The 19,904-nt window shown below is 37.2% G+C and overlaps 1 non-coding gene across 1 annotated transcript; it reads right to left on the bottom strand.

Annotated features, from left to right (window-relative positions):
- Positions 1-18,975: 18,975 nt before the first annotated feature.
- On the bottom strand, positions 18,976-19,083 carry LOC126000337 (U6 spliceosomal RNA). Its single transcript, XR_007492683.1, has one exon. It is a non-coding gene; the product is annotated as a U6 spliceosomal RNA (small nuclear RNA).
- Between the last annotated feature and the right edge of the window lie 821 nt (positions 19,084-19,904).

Genomic DNA, 19,904 nt, shown 5'->3' on the forward strand with positions numbered 1-19,904 from the left:
GATATCACACCTACAGTACCACTGAGATAATAGAACTGAAGCCCAGAGGGCAAAACATTGGATTGGCTAAATTTTCAAAGAAGGTTATTCTGCTGGATTTTTGAACCTCTGGAAATGGAAGGAACTTTCACATTGGCATCACCTTTGATTTTTAACTAGATTGTCAGGGAAAACTGGCTTCAAAATCAATTCATCTTTACAATGACAAACAATACCTGTAGTTGCTAATATTCTGCTATTAAATTCACACTGATTGGTAAGCCTAATTGGCACTATTAGCATCCCAAGCACAGAAAAGCCTTTAGAAGAATGTGGGTACATAAGTAGAAATGTGTTGTAAACATTTAGAAGTGCATTACTTTCCCTTTCAGATGCTTAATAAAAGTATATGGTCATGGGACCACAACCATAGTGCATAAGGCATTTGCTTTACAGGAGGGTGGCCTGGGTTCGATCCCTGGCATCCCACATGGTCCCACAAGGCTACTGGAAGCAATTTCTGACTGTAGAGCCAAAAATAACCCCTGAGCACTACCAGTTGTGGCCTACCACAAAAAAAGTGTATTTCCTACCTAATAAAAATCTCATTACTTGCATTGTGCATTAGCAAAGAAAATATACCTAGTATCTATGTAGTGCAGGTGTAAAATATCTTTCTTGGTGTCCTTAGCACTTTATCTTTCTATGAAGACATCAAAAATTTGAATGTTTTTTATTCTCTTTGAACACAGATTTAATAACCAACAGTAAAAGTTGCCTGTCATAGTCTAGAGTTTGAGTACTCTGTTAAGTAATCAACTCCTTTGTAATGTGGTCACAGCAATGTATTATTTTGTGTATTGGTTGTGATCATAACTGCTGATGATCGAAAGTATGAATTTGAGATGAACCAGTATGCTTAAAAGTTCAACTTCTGTTTTTTTTTGTGGGCCAACAATTTCTTTATTTTTATTTTTATTTTTTATCTAAACATCTGGATTACATATATGATTGTGATTAGGTTTCAGTCATGTAAAGAACACCCCCTTCACCAGTGCAACATTCCCACCACCAGCGTCCCAAATCTCCCTCCATCTCACCCCACCCCCACCTGTACTCTAGACAGGCTTTCCAGTTACCTCATTCATTCACATGATTATGGTAGTTCTCTGTGTAGTTATTTCTATAACTGCACTCACCACTCTTTGTGGTGAGCTTCATGAAGTGAGCTGGAAGTTCCAGCCCTCCTCTCATTGTCTCTGAGGATTGTTGAAAGAAATGACTTTTATTTTTCTTAAAACCCATAAGTGAGTGAGACTATTCTGCCTCTCCCTCTGACTTATTTCACTCAGCATGATAGATTCCATGTACATCCATGTATAGGAAAATTTCATGACTTTATCTCTCCTGACGGCTGCATAATATTCCATTGTGTATATGTACCATAGTTTCTTTAGCCATTCCTCTGCTGAAGGGCACCTTGGTTGTTTCCAGAGCCTGATTATTGTGAATAGTGCTGCAATAAATATAGGTGTGAGGAAGGGGTTTTTGTATTGTGTTCTTGTGTTCTTAGGGTATATCTCTACGAGTGGAATAGCTGGGTCGAATGGGAGCTCAATTTCCAGAATTTTGGAGGAATCTCCATATCACTTTCCATAGAGGTTGGACTAGAGGCATTCCCACCAGTAGTGGATAAGAGTTCCTTTCTCTCCACATCCCCGCCAGGAATGATTTTTCTCATTCTTTGTGATGTGCGCCAATCTCTGTGTTGTGAGGTGGTATTTCATCGTTGTTTTGATTTGCATCTCCCTAATGATTAGTGACGAGGAGCATTTTTTCATGTGCCTTTTGACCATTTGTATTTCTTTTTTATCAAAGTGTCTGTTCATTTCTTCTCCCCATTTTTTGATGGGATTAGATGTTTTTTCTTGTAAAGTTCTGTCAGTGCCCTGTATATTTTGGATATTAGCCCCTTATCTGATGAGTGTTGGGTGAATAGTTTCTCCCCCTCGGTGGGTGACTCTTGTATCCTGGGCACTATTTCTTTTGAGGTGCAGAAGCTTCTCAGTTTAATGTATTCCCATCTGTTGATCTCTGCTTCCACTTGTTTGGAAAGTGCAGTTTCCTCCTTGAAGATGCCTTTAGTCTCAATGTCATGGAGTGTTTTACCGACGTGTTGTTCTATATACCTTATGGTATCCGGTCTGATATCAAGGTCTTTAATCCATTTGGATTTTACCTTCGTACATGATGTTAACTGGGGATCTATGTTCACTTTTTGCAAGAGGCTAACTAGTTCTGCCAGCACCACTTGATGAAGAGATTTTCCCTGCTTCACTTAGGATTTCTTGCTCCTTTGTCAAAAATTAGGTAATTGTATGTCTGGGGAACGTTCTCTAAGAACTCAAGCCTATTCCACTGATCTGAGGGTCTGTCTTTATTCCAATACCATGCTGTTTTGATAACTATTGCTGTGTAGTACAGTTTAAAGTTGGGGAAAGTAATGCCTCCCATTTTCCTTTTCCCTAGAAGTGCTTTAGCTATTCGAGGGTGTTTATTGTTCCAGATGAACTTCATAGGTGTTTGATCCACTTCTTTGAAGAATGTCATGGGTATTTTTAAGGGGATCACATTAAATCTGTATAATGCTTTGGGGAGTATTGCCCTTTTAATGATGTTAGTCCTGCCAATCCATGAGCAGGGTATGTGTTTCCATTTCCGTGTGTCCTCTCTTATTTCTTGGAGCAGGGCTTTATAGTTTTCTTTGTATAGGTCCTTCACGTCTTTGGTTAAGTTGACTCTAAGATATTTGAGTTTGTGTGACACTATTGTGAATGGGATTGCCTTCCTGACTTCCATCTCTTCCTATCATTATTGGTGTATAAAAAGGCCATTGATTTTGTGTGTTAATTTTGTAGCCTGCCACCTTGCTATATGAGTTTATTGTTTCTAAAAGCTTTTTGGTAGAGTCTTTAGGGTTTTCTAAGTAGAGTATCATGTTGTCTGCAAACAATGAGAGCTTGACTTTTTCCTTTCCTATCTGAATTCCCTTGATATCTTTTTCTTGTCTGATTGCTATAGCAAGAACTTCCAGTACTATGTTGAAGAGGAGTGGTGAGAGCGAACAGCCTTGTTTTGTACCAGAATTTAGAAGAAAGGCTTTTTAGTTTTTCTCCATTGAGGATAATATTTGCCATTGGCTTGTGGTAGATGGCTTCAACTAGATTGAGAAAGGTTCCTTCCATTCCCATCTTGCTGAGAGTTTTGATCAATAATGGGTGTTGGACCCATTCAACTTCTTCATGCACCACTCTCAGTTCCATTTTCCAGCCTATGAAACACTGTCAAGAGTGACCTCTGGACACAGAACCAGGAGTAAACCCTGAGTATAGTTGGAGGGAGTGAGTGGAGGAGGGAAGAAAGGAGGGAGAGAGGGAGGGAGTGAGGACAGAGAAAAGAAAGTGAGAGAAAATAAATAAGCAAATAGTCTTTGAGCTTTCCTATCGAGGGAATTTCTAGTGTTGCTTTTATTTAGAAGCTAAACAGAAATATTGAAATGCCCTCAGTGCCCTTGCTTGCAAAAAAAATTCCAGAAGCTGGTTATCAAGGATTTTTATGGCTTGTGAAAATATAGATGTCAAGCATAATTTCTGTTTCTAATTATATTTGAAAATTGACATCACTTCTGCTAGCACAATCTTGTATGCAGTTCATTATACGTACTACATTTTGCTCTTTGTGATATAGAAAAAAAGTAATATTTTTTCTTTTTTCTTTCCTTCCTCTTTTTTTCCCTGTTTTATTGACGGGTTTCACAATCAACTATGATGCTTGCCTAGAGTTGCTTTCCTTTAGTTGTGGTGATGGTGCATTCATTATGTTTGTTAGGCTTTTTGGAGTCTTTGCTGTGGGACTCACATATATTTTAAGTTGTGGGGTGCTCTTTTGATATGTTATGTTGTTAATATACCCTCGTGATGCTAGAAATCAATTGTGCTAGAAATCAATTGTGGTACATGGAATCTCAGCAGCAGTGCCCATATGGACACATAGTAGAGATGATGTAGAGAAAAAAGGTCACCACTTATATGGGGCTGGCGCCATGTATTGAATCCTTAACCTCTTGTATGTGAGACAGGTGCTTTAGTTACGGAGTCATTTTCCAACTGCTAGATGGGTTTATTTTATTCGAAAAGATTTCACATTGCTGTGCATTGTGATCTATACCTAAAATGAGACATTAATTTCATAAACAGCGTAGATTTTATGTGATCAAAGTTCTAATTTGTTTAGGTTGCTATAATCTTACTTAATCCACTGCCTTATATAATCTTCAATGTCTCAAACTCTAACTCACTCAACAGTGATATCTCACATTTCTGAATGTTGAAAGTCCAAAATAAGTTTCTGGCAAAGTGAATTGTCTGGTGAAATTTCATTTCTTGGTTCATGGGAACAATCTTCTTTTACTTTTGTTACTGTTACATGCTGAAAATAGGGAGGTAAATCTCTAAATTGTGGGGTTTTTAAAAGCATGTAGCATGGATTATAATTACAATTAATGAATATGACTCAGTTTGTAATTTCCAGGTAAATTGGTAGGGTGAATGTCTGCAGTGGCTAAAGTCAGAATGTTATTCCAGATTCTGATGTCAGCAAAGAAATATTATCAGTCAAATGTATATTGAAAGTGGGGTCAATTTAATGAGCAGATTATATTAATATCAAGTGATAGCAATCAAGGGATAGTTAGCAGTTAAAATAGAGGTTGAAGACTAATCTAGTCTTTCACTACTTTGATTTTCTTGTTGATTTTATATTAAAACTTGAAAAAGCAAAACAGGTTTGTTCTTTTCTTTTTACTACACCCTTAGGAACAAAAATTGTCTCCCATATTGTTTTGCTTTGTTTTTATATGTGCCATTCTCACTGGCTTGTAATTGATATCTAATTGCTCTCTTAACTGGATTTTCTTGATACTATATGATAATTTCTTTATGTGCTTATTGGCCAACTCTCTTTTATTCATGAAAGTGCCCATTCATTTCCATTCCCTTTTTTCATTGAACTTTTGGAATTTTTCTTCTTGATCTTTGTAAATTCCTTATATTGCTTATATATTAACTCTTTTCCTGATATGTTGAGTATAAACATTTTCTTTAACACATTGATAAGTAACTATTATAGTAATCTATTATAGTATATATCCTTGTTATAATACCATGCTGTTTGATTAATATAACTATGTATATGTATATGTAATAAATTTAATTGAGATATGTCATCATTTCTTATTTCTTAGTATAGCTTTGATTATCTGGGGTGTTGTATTATTTCACACATCTTAATATTGACCACTTACAGTTTTTGAAGAATATCATTAGAATTTCAATGGGAATTACACCAAGTATATATAATAAGTAGGTAGGATGGACATTTTGAAAATATTGATTTTTTTTCCACTGAATTGATGTGGACTATTTTTCCATTTTCTAAGGGATTCTTTTGTGCAATTGACTAATAATTTTATGGTATACGTCTCTCACACCTTTATATTGGCTCATTTCTTAGGATCTTTTCACTGGATTCCTTAGGGTCTTCTGTGTATATTATGACATATTAGTGACAATTTGGTCTTTTTTCCTCAATTTTTGTTCCTTGAGGTTTTTTTCTTGCTTGATTGCCATTGCAACAATACTTTATTATATTACTTCTAATACTTAATTGAATAAATATGAAGACACTATTGGTCAGAGCAGTGACACAGGGCATGATGCCTCTGCCTTCAGCACACAAGCCTAGGATCCACAGTGGTTCGATCCCCCATGTCGCATATGGTACACCAAGCCAGCAGCGACTTCTGAGCACTTATTCAGGAGTAACCCCTGAGTGTCACTGAGTGTGTCTGAAAAACAAAAACAAAATTAAAAATAAATGAAGACACCAGACACTATTGTCCTGTGACTGATCTTATCGTCAATACTTTCAGTTTTTCACCAACGAAAATGATACTAACTGTGGGTTTGTTTCAACTGTAGGGAAAATATGATGGAGATTTTGTCTAAAGGTAAAAAATATATAGCTGATATATCACCTGATCCAGCAAATACTCTTTTTGGTGTGACTACAAAGACACAAAATTTCACTCATAAGGACACTTGGACTCCATTATTTATTGTAACAGTTAGTACAGAATGTAAGATGTAGAATCAACAGGCATTTAAGAATAGAGGAGTGGATAATGGAACTGATGGAATATAGTCATACACATTTAAGATCACTTTACTTTTCATATTTTTAAGTCTATCAGCACAAGTATCCTTAATTTTGTCAATTTGGACCCTTGGGTGATTTGTGTTAAGCTGACTAATAAAAGTGGCAGGGGAAAGTAGCAAAAAAGTAGTCTAGTTATCTCAGTAAGAGCCATGAAAGCACTCAACACCCCTTGCCAAAAAAATGCACTTTTGACTCCCTCTTTCTTTCACCAAACTGCAAGGAAAATCACACCCACAGGATGGCACCCGAACAGGGACATGAAAACTTTAAAATGGTGAGTAGATTAACAAATTTCTCAGGGTATTGAAAAACAGAAGTGGTATAGCCATGTCAGTCCCCTCTAGCTGCCCCGGATGTGCTATACCCTCTACTGGAGTATATCTTACATAAACCTCTTTCTGAGTTTCCTTATGCTATTCTGGGGTATTTACCAACATCTTTTAAGATGAACGGAATGTGGCATATCCATTAAAAATTCTCCCATGCACATGCCCCCAAAAAGGAAAATTGTTTTTTTTTACAGTAGTGAAGAGTCCCTAATCAAAAGGCTTTCCTAAGGCTGATACTGGACCCGGTGGGATAACTAAAATAACTCTCCCAGGATTGGTACAGGGCCCAGCACGGTAAGTGATGCAGAGACAGATCAGTAGGTACTGGCAATCCAAATATTAACTGGCTCAATGTTTGAAATGGCTATGATTTATTAACAGAAATGACAGTAGGCAGAATATTTATTCACTGAACAGCTATTCAGAGTAACTACCCCAAGAAGTCTTTGTACAGTATTGGTGATGGGGAGATTATGGAGTCAGATACCATAAAAGATCAGAAAGGTCTAGAAGCATCAAATGTACCTGGGCCAGGGAAATACCAATGCAAGGCAGCTGCTATGCTCCCTACCAATGTATGTTCCACCAATTCAACTTTTGGCCAGGTCCAGCTGAGGCCTTCTTAGGCAGGACAGAATCAGGCAGTGAAGGGGAGCGAGCTGAAGACTCAGAGCAGTGTCCCAGACACTGGTGCCCACTACCCTTCTGCAGAAGTCACTTTTGAGAGGTCTGAGACCCCTCAAACAGGTGCCGTCAATTGAGGGCACTGATCAAATGTGGATGTTTGTCCATCTGTCCATGTTGTAAGCAAAATCTTTTCTCTATCCCTCTAACACCTTTTCCCCTCCTGTATCTTTTCAGATTTATGTTATGGGTCATAGAGTCACCACTTGCAACTGAGCTGGCCACGTGAAGCTGCTTCTTCAATTGGGCCTTTGATAGGTGACTCTGATCAGTTGCAGGAGATCATCATCACCCAGACTGCTTTGAACTAACAGACTACTTCACCAGCCTGTCGCTATCTGATATTTCCCCCATCCAAGCGTCTTTTTAACAAATAGAAGAGGGGGGGGAATATTATGCACTTGCATAGAATCATGAAATCATAAAATTTACTGCAACTTGGAAGGAACTGGCGGATGCAATGTTAACGTTATTCTTGTTCCCTCTAGGAGACACTTCTGATCATAAGACGCACACAGTTTTTAGATGCTCTCTTCCCCTGCATTCAGGCTTCGGCTCCAAGCAGCATTCAAAGATGCAGTTTTTGGCGAGGAAAGAAGTGCATCTTATGATACCAAAAATACAGTAAATCAAAATAAAGAAAAATACTGGAAGATATCCCTTATCTGTGATATAAAGTACCACAGATCAATGGTTAGTAACATATCAAAGAGGGGTAGATAGATTATTTTGAATACTCTGTAGGAATGATAAACCTGAGAAGTAAAGAAAATAAAGTTAATTTTCAATGTTTTTCCTAATAAGTAATGCTTTTTTTAAATTTGTACTTTCCTTTTTTCTACTAATCTCATTATTTGTAAGGTATTAATATCTCATCAAATATAATTTGGCTCATTTATTTTACCTGCTGTATTATATTTCCATTTTTTGACTTTAGCACATTTTGTCTCTTTGATTTTCTTAATCAGAATTTAATGAGAATAAATACAAAGTGATGCTCTTTAAGCAAAAGCAAAGTGATTGCAGAGAGAATTACAGAATATAGAAAGAAATGAAATCTAAGAAGGTCTCCCTCCCTTCCCCTCGCCTCCCCTCCCGTTTTCCTTTTCCTTTTCCTCTTTTTTTCGCACTTGGGGGAGAGTTTTCATCATACCAGGCAGTGCTGTAGCCTTTGGTATAGGGAATTATGTTATGGTTGATTATATTAAGGGTAGATGCTATCACCCATAGGAGCTCTTCCGAGTCACTTTTGTCTATTTTCTGTCTGGGAGACATTTCTGATCTTTCATGGTTTCATTGTTATAAATATCACTGCAGAGAAGATTCTCTTTTTGTTAGTTTGTTTTTGGTCATATCCAGTGGAGCTCAGAGGTTACTCCTGCTCTCACTCAGAAATCCTTAGGGATATCTGCTTGGGTTACCAGATGGGATGCTGGGAATTGAACCTGAGTCAGTCCTGGGTCAGTCAAGCAAGTGGAAGGTAAATGCCCTATTGTTGTGCTACCACTCCTGCCCAAGATTCTTAAGCCTGCTATTTTTCTTCTGGTTTGTGCATATTACTGATAAATTATGTAATTCTAGGTCATAAAATATTGGCACTATAGACTGAATATGGCTTATTGTCTGTTACTGTAAAAAATAGTCGTACTGGGGCCTGAGAGGACTGCATGAAGGTAGGACGTTTGCCTTGCACGCAGAAGGACGGTGGTTCGAATCCCGGCATCCCATATGGTTCCTGAGCCTGCCAGGTGTGGTTTCTGAGTGCTGCCGGGTGTGACCCAAAAACAAAACAAAAAAAAAGTCGTACTGAAGTTTAACTACATCTAGTTTTGTGTGTATTTTCTATGGCTGCTTGTAATATGAAGTACCTGATGCAAACGGCCTGAAAAATGAGCTGATTTCTGACTATTGGTAAATAGAGCCTTTATCAGGATTCCTCCTGCTTTTTATAATCTATTTTTTATTAAAAATCTATTTTTATCATTTTTTTGTTGAATATTTGTTTTTTGGTCCAGGTTGCTAAGGAAAAAATGCAGAAATAAAGCTAAAGAAATGAGAACAAAACTAAAAATGTTTCTGCTGTAAGGTACATACTTTCATCTGAAAATTGTGGGTGTTTGCCTGTTGCAAGGAGTTTGAATCCAGATATTTGCATATGAAAACTAAGGATGTTTGCTTGTTGCAGAGAGATGGAAGTGCCAGATTAAGAGACAGAAGCCAGAAACTTGCATAAGAAAAGCAAGCGTTCTTGCCTGCAGCTTGTTCTAATTCTAAGGATTATATTGGGAAATGATTGCATCCATAAGAGTATGTATGCTCAGCTCAATGTCCTTTTCAGCAGGCTGTTTCTAAGGCCATTGCTTTATTTTTCTGGAGCATTCTTGGGGATGAACATACCAGGAATGCTGGCTTGGGTCATGCTTCGACTGCAACACCATAGTCACAGAATTGAGTACCTATACCAAGTGTAATGTGGACTGATAAACCTAAAATACCTATTAGTCCTTTGATTTTGGACCCTTGATCTTGAGAGTGTGATTTTAGGTGTGAAATTGTCAAAGGCTAGGTGTCTGTCTTCACCTTCAGAGATAAGAACCAAATTACTCTGTGGTAGTTATCTAATAGAAAAAGAGAAAGCCCTAAATCTCTTTGCTAGAAGTTTCATTTGTCCCCATGGATCTAACTTACGTTTTATCCCCAAGGTCCCGGGTCATATCATTTGCAATTCTAACTGGACCATAGGATTCTGCCCCACCAAGTTGGATAGAATAATGGACAATAATACCTAAAGCACATGACCAAATATGACTCAAACCAGCCAAAACCTTCCATCACCTTGCATTCTCTGTAACATATTTGTTAATTGATAAGAACTCAAAAGAGTCTTGAAAAGAGCCTACACAAAGCCTCCTTAACTTTAAAACTGGAACTAGTTTAAGATTTTAAAAGTGACTTATTAGAGGCAGGAGAGATAGCATGGAGGTAGGGCATTTGCCTTGCATGCAGAAGCATGGTGGTACAAATCCCGGCATCCCATATGGTCCCCTGAGCCTGCCAGGATCGATTTCTGAGCTTAGAGCGAGGAGTAACCCTGAGTGCTGCTGGGTGTGACCCCCCCCCAGAAAAAACAAAGCAAAAAAGAAGTGACTTGTTACCTGGCCCACCCACCACTGTGCAGGCTCAAATTTACTTAATGTTGTGAGAAAAAAATTATCAAATTATCGAAGGTTAATTTGAAATAATTCTTAAAACTCTTCATGATCCTATTGACATGATTGTCTAAGGATTTACTGAGACATGGATTGGTGCTACTTGAGTCTTCTGTTACTCGTTATCTTTACTAAGCTTTTTAGATTACTATGGAATTTTACCGTCAGATTTCCTATAATATTGAGATACTATTGGACTGACAACAGTATAAAATTCTGAGGTGCAGTGGGGCTGTTTGTGACCTCGTGGTTCAGGATGTACAGATCTGAAACATATAGTAGAATGGATATAATTTGTAAAGGTCTGGAAAGGATACTTCCAAGAGAGGTTCATACTGTCAACAGGCAATAAAAAGTGATCATGAATGAAGGAATTCAAAAGCCAAGTTAGAATATACTAGTTTTGCTGATTAAAGTATTGGAGAAGAAAAGACTGAACATTTGGTCTATTATAGCTATTCCTGGTATTGCTTAGGGTTAATATTTTCTCAGCATTTACCTGGGACCATGTGATAAAGGGAGTTGAACCCAGGCCTCCTGCATATAAAGCCTTTGACTTTTTGCTTCTAACTCCTTCCCTTATTTGGAACCACTATTGGATTTTTGTGTTGTTTATTTTTTGCTATTTGGGGGCAAACCTTGCAGGGCTTAGGGCTTATTCCTCTGTGCTCTGAAATTATTCCTGGTAGGATGTGGAAGGAATTTATCTTGTACTGGAGATTGAACCACAGTCAGTTGCATTTAAGGCAAATGCCCTACCTGATCTATTTCTCTGGAGAATGTCTTCTGAGCAAGCCTGGTTAACAGGACAAGATTGGCACCCAAAGTCTAGGAGTTGACCTTCACTGTCATTGTGTTAGGATCTAAGATTTAAAATTAACTGTAACCTAAATATTCATGTTAGAATTTGGTGTGATTTTGCTTAGAGATAAGTGCTTTGGCTTCTGTATTCCTATTGTTTGAGGAAGTTAACTGCTGTTTTGATTCTGTAAATCTGTCTTTGCTATGAACGTAAGTACAGCCATGACAGGCTCCAGTTTTAAGATACCAAGACTAGGCCCAGAAAAACAACCAGTTCCTGGATCCAGACCCTAGGGGTAAATACCAGAAATACATCCATATAAGGCTATACAGCAACGAACTGATGTCCAAATGACACCACACTCTGGATCTGCATGTACAAGATTTCCCTTGACTGAGCTTACAACCCACCATAGGCATTTTTCTGGTGCAACTTTGAAATATTTAGGACCAATCCTAGCCATTTTTGATGAAAAATTCTTAATACAGAATCTATGGTTTTAAAGGTCAACTACCCAGAGGCAGAAATCCCCTTTAAAATTGGTCTGTGTTAGGGCTGGAGATATAGCACTGCGGTAGGGCATTTGCCTTTCATGTGGCTGACCCAGAAAGAACCCGGATTTGATTCCCAGCATCCCATATGGTCCCCTGAGCCTGCCAGGAGATTTCTGAGCACAGAGCCAAGAGTAACCCCTGAGTGTCGCTAGGTATGGTCCAAAAACCTAAAAGGTATGTGAGCCATTCTGGCTCTACAGTAATAAGTTGCTGCTGGCTTGGAGGGATCACATGGGACACCCAGGGATCGAACCATGGTCCATCCTAGGTTAGCGCATGCAAGGTAAGTGCCCTACCACTTGTGCCACTGCTCTGGCCCCAGGGTCCTCATTTCTTAAGAGATGTTGGACCCCAGCATGCTGGAATAAACTCCCTTGTATTTACATTGCTGAACTGTCTCCCTGGTGGTCTTTTGAGTGGTTATCCTTTGTTCTGGACTGAACAATTGCACATTTGGATTTCTCTTTGCATTTGATCTATGATTAATTCACAACATTAATTCTAATTAGAACTGGCAGGGTCCTTAGAGATCAAGAATTGTAGCCACTTTACAGATATAGAAAAAGATTTCAGGAAGAAATTATTGATCTAGCTTGTGAAGGGAGTCATGTATTTTAATTCAAACATATCACTAAAACTTAATGGTGAAATGAAGCTTCCAAATGTTGAAATTTTCTCTCAACTGGCTAAGTAACTCAATTTTTCATATTTTGTAATATCTCCTGTAGGATGAAACAGATAGTGATTTTCATTTAGTAGGTGAAACTCACTATCAGTGATATTTAGCATAGGTGAGTATATATTGACTAAACATTATTTCTCTCTCAATAACTGACATATATTAAAGAATTTATGGAGCACTGTTGTCCTTGTTTCGTCAGTTTGCTTTACTTTTGTGCTACAAACAGAAGTGCTCAGAGCTTACTCCAGGCTTTCTGCACTTATAGATCACTCCTTTAAGTTCTCGGGGGATTGTGCCTGGGTAGGTTACAAGGAAATGCACTATCAGATGTACTATTTTTCTGTCCTCCACACTTCGATATTTTTTTGGCCACAACTAGTGCCACTTGACTCAGAAATCACTCCTGTCTGGCTCAGGGGACATATAAGATACCCAGAAAAACCTACCTGCCATGCTATTCTTCTGGCCCCATGATCCACACTATAAGGTTTTTCAGTTGCAGGTAAAAAAGTTAGCTTTAAATGTGCTTTTTAAAAAGTTTTAATGTTTATGATTTTGATATACTAATTTACCCATACCTTCACCACCACCAAAGTGCCTGAGGTAATCTTTCACTGTTTTTATAGTAGACACCTCTTCATTCCTCTTTTCATCATGGCCTGGTAATCTCAATTTTGTAACCAAGGCCTATGCTTTGATATCATCAATGCTGTCTATTCCCTCGTCTGTTTATATACTATAGTTGAGTGACTTTCTCTGATTCTTGCTTCTCCTAATTTATTGTGCCTAACATAATGCCTTCCAATTCCAACAGAATTGCAAGATTTCATTTTATTTTTATGCTGAGTAATATTGTCATTGCATATATCTCTCAGAGCTTTTTTATTCAATGACTATCTGTTATTGAATATCTGGCTTGTTTCCATATCCTGACCATTTGCATGGCCATGTACAGAGGTATGCCTATGTCTTTTTGAGGTAATGTTTTGGGAAGTAGGTGTCAAGAAGTGAAATCACTTAGTCTTATGTAAATTTTGTTTTTTTTTGGCTGAAAAAATATCTATAATATCTTCCATAAATGTGAAATAAATGGAATTATCACCAACAGGAAATTAGCGTTCTCTTATCTCACTTTCTTCTCAGTATTTTTCCCATTTTTTCCATTTTTGTTGATATGACACAATAAATCATTATCATTTCTGTTTGTGTTTCTCATAGGAGTACATTTTTCTATATAGGCTATCTGTATATGATCTTTAGGGTAGTGTGTTCTTCTCCTCATCCATTTTTTAATGGGCTTCTTTTTTGTTTCCTGTTGTTCAGCTTTGTGAGTACTGTATATCTAGCTACCAGGCCATTATCTGTTGTATGTGGGACATATATTTTCTCCCATTCAATAGTTTGTCTTTTATTTTTAGGTTTCATTTTCTTTTTCTATGCAGATGACACTGGAACATGCCATTTACTTAATAAAGGAAGGGATTTTTCTGAATTTGGAATTAATACAATTCACAGGTAACTTAGGTCAATGGGATCATAAGTACACATAAAAACACACCAGAAAGCAAACCACCTTCACTTAATGTAACTTCTTGGTCACTGGAAATGAGTCTTTGATAAAAACAAAATTTAGTTTAAAGGTAAGGTCGATTCCAACATGTTACTTCTGCAGATTGAAGCAGTCTGGAGCCTCACATTCTTACGATAATTTATATAATATAATAGAGCAGTTCCTAATCTAGACTTTGGCATTTGTTTTCTAGCCTTGATTTTGCTATGTTGTATGTGTGTGTGTTTATATGTTGGGGCTTTAATCAGCAATGCTTAGAGAAGACACCTGGCCCTGCAGTCAGGAATTACTCCAGCAGTAACATATGAAATGCTGAGGATCAAACTTATGTCAATGGATTGCAAAGCAGAAGGCCTCCCTGCTACATTTTCTCTCTGGGTCCATGTCTACCATCTCTGACTTGAGGTATTTCAAGTTATATCAGTTGTCTGATCGCTTTTGTTACTAGCAAATTTTAAATAATAATAAGTTAGGTCTTTAGGAGTGACATGGGGTTAATTTTTGAAGAAGAGATTTCAAATTGGGTTCATTGGGGCCCAACAGGGTGCTCCCACCATACTCAAGTCAATCTGGTTACAGTTCAGTATTTGGGTCAAGGATGGATGCGGTACTATTAATGTCCTGTAGTGCCGCATACCACCAGGACCTTCTTGATGTTGGAAAAGCATCTAGTTCCACATCCTGTGGTTCAGCGTTGTTGTGGATATTTAATTGTGATTATAAAGATAAAGCTTTTACCATAGTGTCTAAAGTATTAGCAAAACAAATGTTGAATTATCTGCTATTTTATTCTTATTTCTCATGAATTGTCCACTGATAATTCTTTGTTGTTGTTGTTGTTGTTAATTTTCAAATAAAGTGGTAGAATTTTTGGTAGAATTTTACATCTACAAATATTTTGCAGAGATGGTAGAATGCCTGTGCACTTCACCCTCTTTCTTTTTTTTTAATATTTTTATTTTGATCATAGTGTCTTACATATTGTTGACAATAACATTTTAGGTACATATTTACATAAAATCAGGGGGGATTCCCATCACCAAATTGTCCTCCCTACACCTCCGTTTTTGTCCTACCTCCCATTTCCTCTTCCCTCACCCCCAGGGCGGCTAGAATATGTGGTCCCCTCTGTATCCAACCCACTACTCAGTAGTCTTGCACCTGTTTGGTCTTGATGCCTCCCTTATCTCCCCCTCTAACTGTAGGCAGGACTAGCTAGTTCAAGTTGCATGATTTTGCCTGAAAAAGATTCACCCTCTTTCAATATTTGTTGTTACTATGTATATTTGTCAAAGCTTAGAAATTATTTATTATTCATATAACATTGGCTAAATATAGACTTTATAGAAATTTTTTCCAGTTTTATTTTTATTATTGTCTTCTTTCTTTCTAGAATTTAACATTGGGTCCTATATCTCATAGAATTGTCTTTTCTTCTCCTTTCCTTGCATGTGTGACAGTTTTAGACTTTGCTTTTCTTGACTCTAAGATTTCTGATTTGTGCTAAGTACTCATAAGTTTGCAACCTCTTCCTCAGTTTTATTTATGTGACAATTGAAGAAAATCTTTGCCTTTAGACATTCCTTGTTAATAAAATTTTGCTGTTCTTTTAGTAAAAAGGCCCTCGTGAGTTATTGAAAAATTTTTAAGTTAAGGAACGCATTCTCATTTTTTAAATTTAGTGACCATGAAATTACAAAGTTATTTATGATTTGGTTTCAGGCATACAATGTTTTTTTGTTTATTTTTGTTTTTGGGTCACACCTTGCAGTGCTCAAGGGTTATTCCTGGCTCTTTGCTCAGAAATCTCTCCTGGCAGGCACAGTGGACCATAGGGGATACCAGGATTTGAACCACCAGCACAGTCCATCCTGGATAGGCTGTATGCAAGGCAAACGCCCACTGTGCTATCTCTCTGGCCCCCTCATACAAAGTTTCAATACCAATCCCTTCACCTATGGCCACTTCCTTCCACTAATTTGTGTCTCCCCCCCCTCATTGCCTTCCCTCAGACCACTTTTGCTTCCCATTTACCAGTCTGTTTCTACAACAGTATTTCTGTTTGTTATTCACATATTGATTTTTCTCTGTGTTTTCCCATTCTATTTCTGATAGGGTTTCAGACATAGAACTTTAATAGCTTTGTCACTTTTCCTTGTTGAACACTACCCTCCACCACTGACACAGTTCCCTCCCTGGGTCACTCCATATTACAGCGAATCTTATGACTTTTTATTTTTATGGCCAACTAATAGTCCATTGACAAACATAATTTTTGATTCACATTGGAGATCTGCATTGATTTTTTAATCGATCACTATGACTTGAAAATATAAAACTATCAAAAACAAGAATCATAGAAGTGTTTAAAAACTATATACATGATATAGAGGGTAACTAGATGTGAATATGCATATATGTGTTTGTGTGGCTCTGAGTATTATTATATTCATGGAAATGACTGAAAAAATGTTTATTTCACCTTTAATGATGCCTTTTTGGTGTAGTTGAGTATGGCAGATAAGTAGTAGATTTCTGTGAAGGAACTTTTTACTTTCTATCACTCCACCAAATGGTTTTATTCTCAATCAAAAGAAATAGTGCAAATGTTGAAAACAATTCACCAGATGATGTCTTTTGTAATAATTTGTACAAATAAAAATCATAGTTTTGAGATTGTTGGAAATAATTTAAGGTATATATTGTATAGATAACTGTTAGGAGACTCAACTTTAATATATGCCCAACCTCCTGTCCAGGGTGCCAAGTAAATTCAAAAGAAAATAAAAACTAGAAATCCAAACTAATTTATGTTTTCCTGTTAAATTTTCAGACAATAATGAGAACAGTGAATTGAGACTTCTACCCCATCCCCAAGTAGTTACTTGAAAAACTTCCTTTGGGAGTTGGAGCAATAGTATAGTATGTAGAGCTTTTGCCTCACAACCACTAACCTGATAATTTTTAGGTTTTTGGGTAACACCTGGCAGTGTTTAGGGGTTACTCCTGGCTCTATGCTCAGAAATTGCTCCTGGCAGGCTCGGGGGACCATATGGGATGCCGGGATTCAAACCACCATCTTTCTGCATGCAAAGAAAACGCTTTACCTCCGTGCTATCTTTCTGGCCCCCACCAACCTGATTTTGATCTCTGGCATCCCATATAGCTTTGCAAGCTTGCCAGGAGTGATTCTAAGCACAAAGCCAGGAGTAAGTCTTAAACACTACTGGTGTGGCCCTAAAAGAAGCAAGTAAATAATAGAAACAAAACTGTTTATATACTGGGACGCATGGTTAATGTAATAACGTGTCTGATGATGACTATGTAAGGGGATTTCAACCAATTTACTTATATATCTCTAAGAAGCAAAGTGAAAATGAATGTATTTGTATTTACATTATACCAGTGGTACTGTTGTCCTGCAGTGTACATTCTAAGAGCATAGGAACAGATTAAGTGAATTGGACTTGAAGAAAGATGATAAGGGTAATTGCTTCTTTCTCCAGTTGCTTTCTTTTCATGTCTGGTTACTTCTCTCCTTGACATATGGAGCATTTTCTCTGCAGAGAGCTATTATCAAAGTAGGTCTTAATTAATACCAATGGCTCCATCAGTGATAAGCTTGAACTTGATTAAATCTTGATCTGTTTTCTGATTGTCCAAAAGCTCTAAGTGGGAGCATTCTTACATCAGATGAGTTGACAAATTTAAGGATTCATAAAATATTGAGCTACTGTTATCAGGTACTGTGTTTCATGTGGTATGAAAATATAATGTAAATTTATCTCCCTTCAGTGACTATTGTACATGTAACTGTAGGCAAACAAAGTAAACAAACTTCACAACCATTAAATTTAATTTTCTGACTAAATATTATTTTGATTCTGAAAGTAAAAAAGACTATCTTCTTTACAAAAAGTTTGAATAGTTTGGTCTCATTTTCTAACTTAAATAAAATTGGTTCAAATGACACAGAAATTCCAAATATCAATATGTAGATAGTTTTCATTTAACTATTTCTATTCTGGAGCATTACTTTCCCCATTGTATTTGCTTTTTAGCTGGTCTACTAAATACTTAATAGTCATTTTATTGCAGCTGGTTCTCTCCCCCTCTCCACCTGAACTACATTTTCCATGTAGTTTTAGGGTTTCTGACTGTTGATTTTCTGATCTTGGTGAAACCAGAATATGTTCCTGCTTGCATAGTAAACTTAGTATCGATCTAAAATTGAGTTCCATTCAACCTAGTGTTTGGAACTGACTATTGAGGTTATAGATAAATAAAAAAAACCCAACACTTTATAAACCCTTGGAGCATAAAAAATATGTATGTTACATTAACCCCATCCCACCCCCTGTGTTGTCAGACCTTCTTTTCAGTAGCTTTCATTTTGTAGAATCTAGCTTTGAATCCTGCAGTTAGCAAGAAATACTTGTGAAAAATAGTCTAATATGATTGTAGAATGCATAAAAAAATATGCACTTTATATGAGATCATCAGGGTTTTACACTGAGAATTTTTTGTTTTCTTTTACTATATACCTTTTAAATAAGCTTGGTTATCTGGCTTAGAAGTAGAAGTAAAGGTAAGGACAGAGGACTCTTAGCAGCAGGCTGGGTGACAGCGTAAGAATAAACTTTGACAACCAAACAGTGAAACGAAAGAGAGATGTAGAGAGGGCTTTATTACAGCACAGCACAATAACTGGTTGATAATGATAGCCTTGAGTTGTTGAAAGGTTAAATTTATGTTTCACATGCTTTGAGATGACAAGGAAGTGGTTCATACAATATCTAGCCAATGTCAATTTTTGAACTTGAGAAGCAAACTTAATTTATTTTAAAAGTGTGTAGGCTTGAAGCTTGCCTATCTTGGGCAAATCAGAAAAAGGAATAATTGCTTTAATGTAATTTTGCATGTCATCCTGGCACAAGGGCCATGCTAATCTTCTCTGTATCATTCCAATTTTAGTGTATGGGCTGCCGAAACAAGCACTAATGTAATTTTGAATTGTTATTTAAGCTCGTGGATCTTCAGTGTGCTGATAAATAAATGAAGACGATTTCTAGTCCCGATTTTGTGATACTACACCAAGCTTTCTGTTATGTCAAGAAGTATTCTTGAAATTCTGAAAATGCTATTCTGACAATAATATTATACAGATAGTCAGTAGCAATCCTGTGAATTGCATATTTACCAAGACACTCCTTGTGTCTTGTAGCAGTGCTAGAATTTGAACCTAGGATTGCGGCATGCAAGGCAAACACACTATCCATTGTACTATTGCTATATCTCCTTTTTATTTTTTGGTTTTTTTTTTGGGGGGGGGGTGGCACACCCAGAAGTGCTCAGGAGTCACTCCTGCCTCTGTATTTAGAGATTGCCCCTGGCAGGTTCAGGGGACCTTATGTGATGCAGTGAATCAAACTCAGGTGGGCTGCGTGCAAGGCAAATGCCCTACCACTGTGCTATTACTTTGGCCCTATATCTCCTTATTTTTTTTTCAAGAAAAATGTGTACCTTTTGCTATCACTTTGTGCCAATCTACCATAAAATCCCATTTGGTGTTAAGCAAATAGCACACGATAATTTTACTCAAATATCTTGATTTCGGGTAAAAGGGGATAGGAGGTCTCAGTTTTGCAGGCTTTAGCTGCAGATGAAGACACAATTTTCTCAGCTAGCCTGTTAATTGTGGAGATTCTCTGCTCATTGTATAGGTAACAATACATAGAAACATGAAAAGATGTCCAATTTTAAAATTCTAGTCACTAAATCTTAGTTTGGGAACCTAAACACATTTCTTCAGAAAATAA

This window comes from Suncus etruscus, chromosome X, assembly GCF_024139225.1.
Source record: "Suncus etruscus isolate mSunEtr1 chromosome X, mSunEtr1.pri.cur, whole genome shotgun sequence".
In the NCBI taxonomy this organism is placed as follows: Eukaryota; Metazoa; Chordata; class Mammalia; order Eulipotyphla; family Soricidae; genus Suncus; species Suncus etruscus.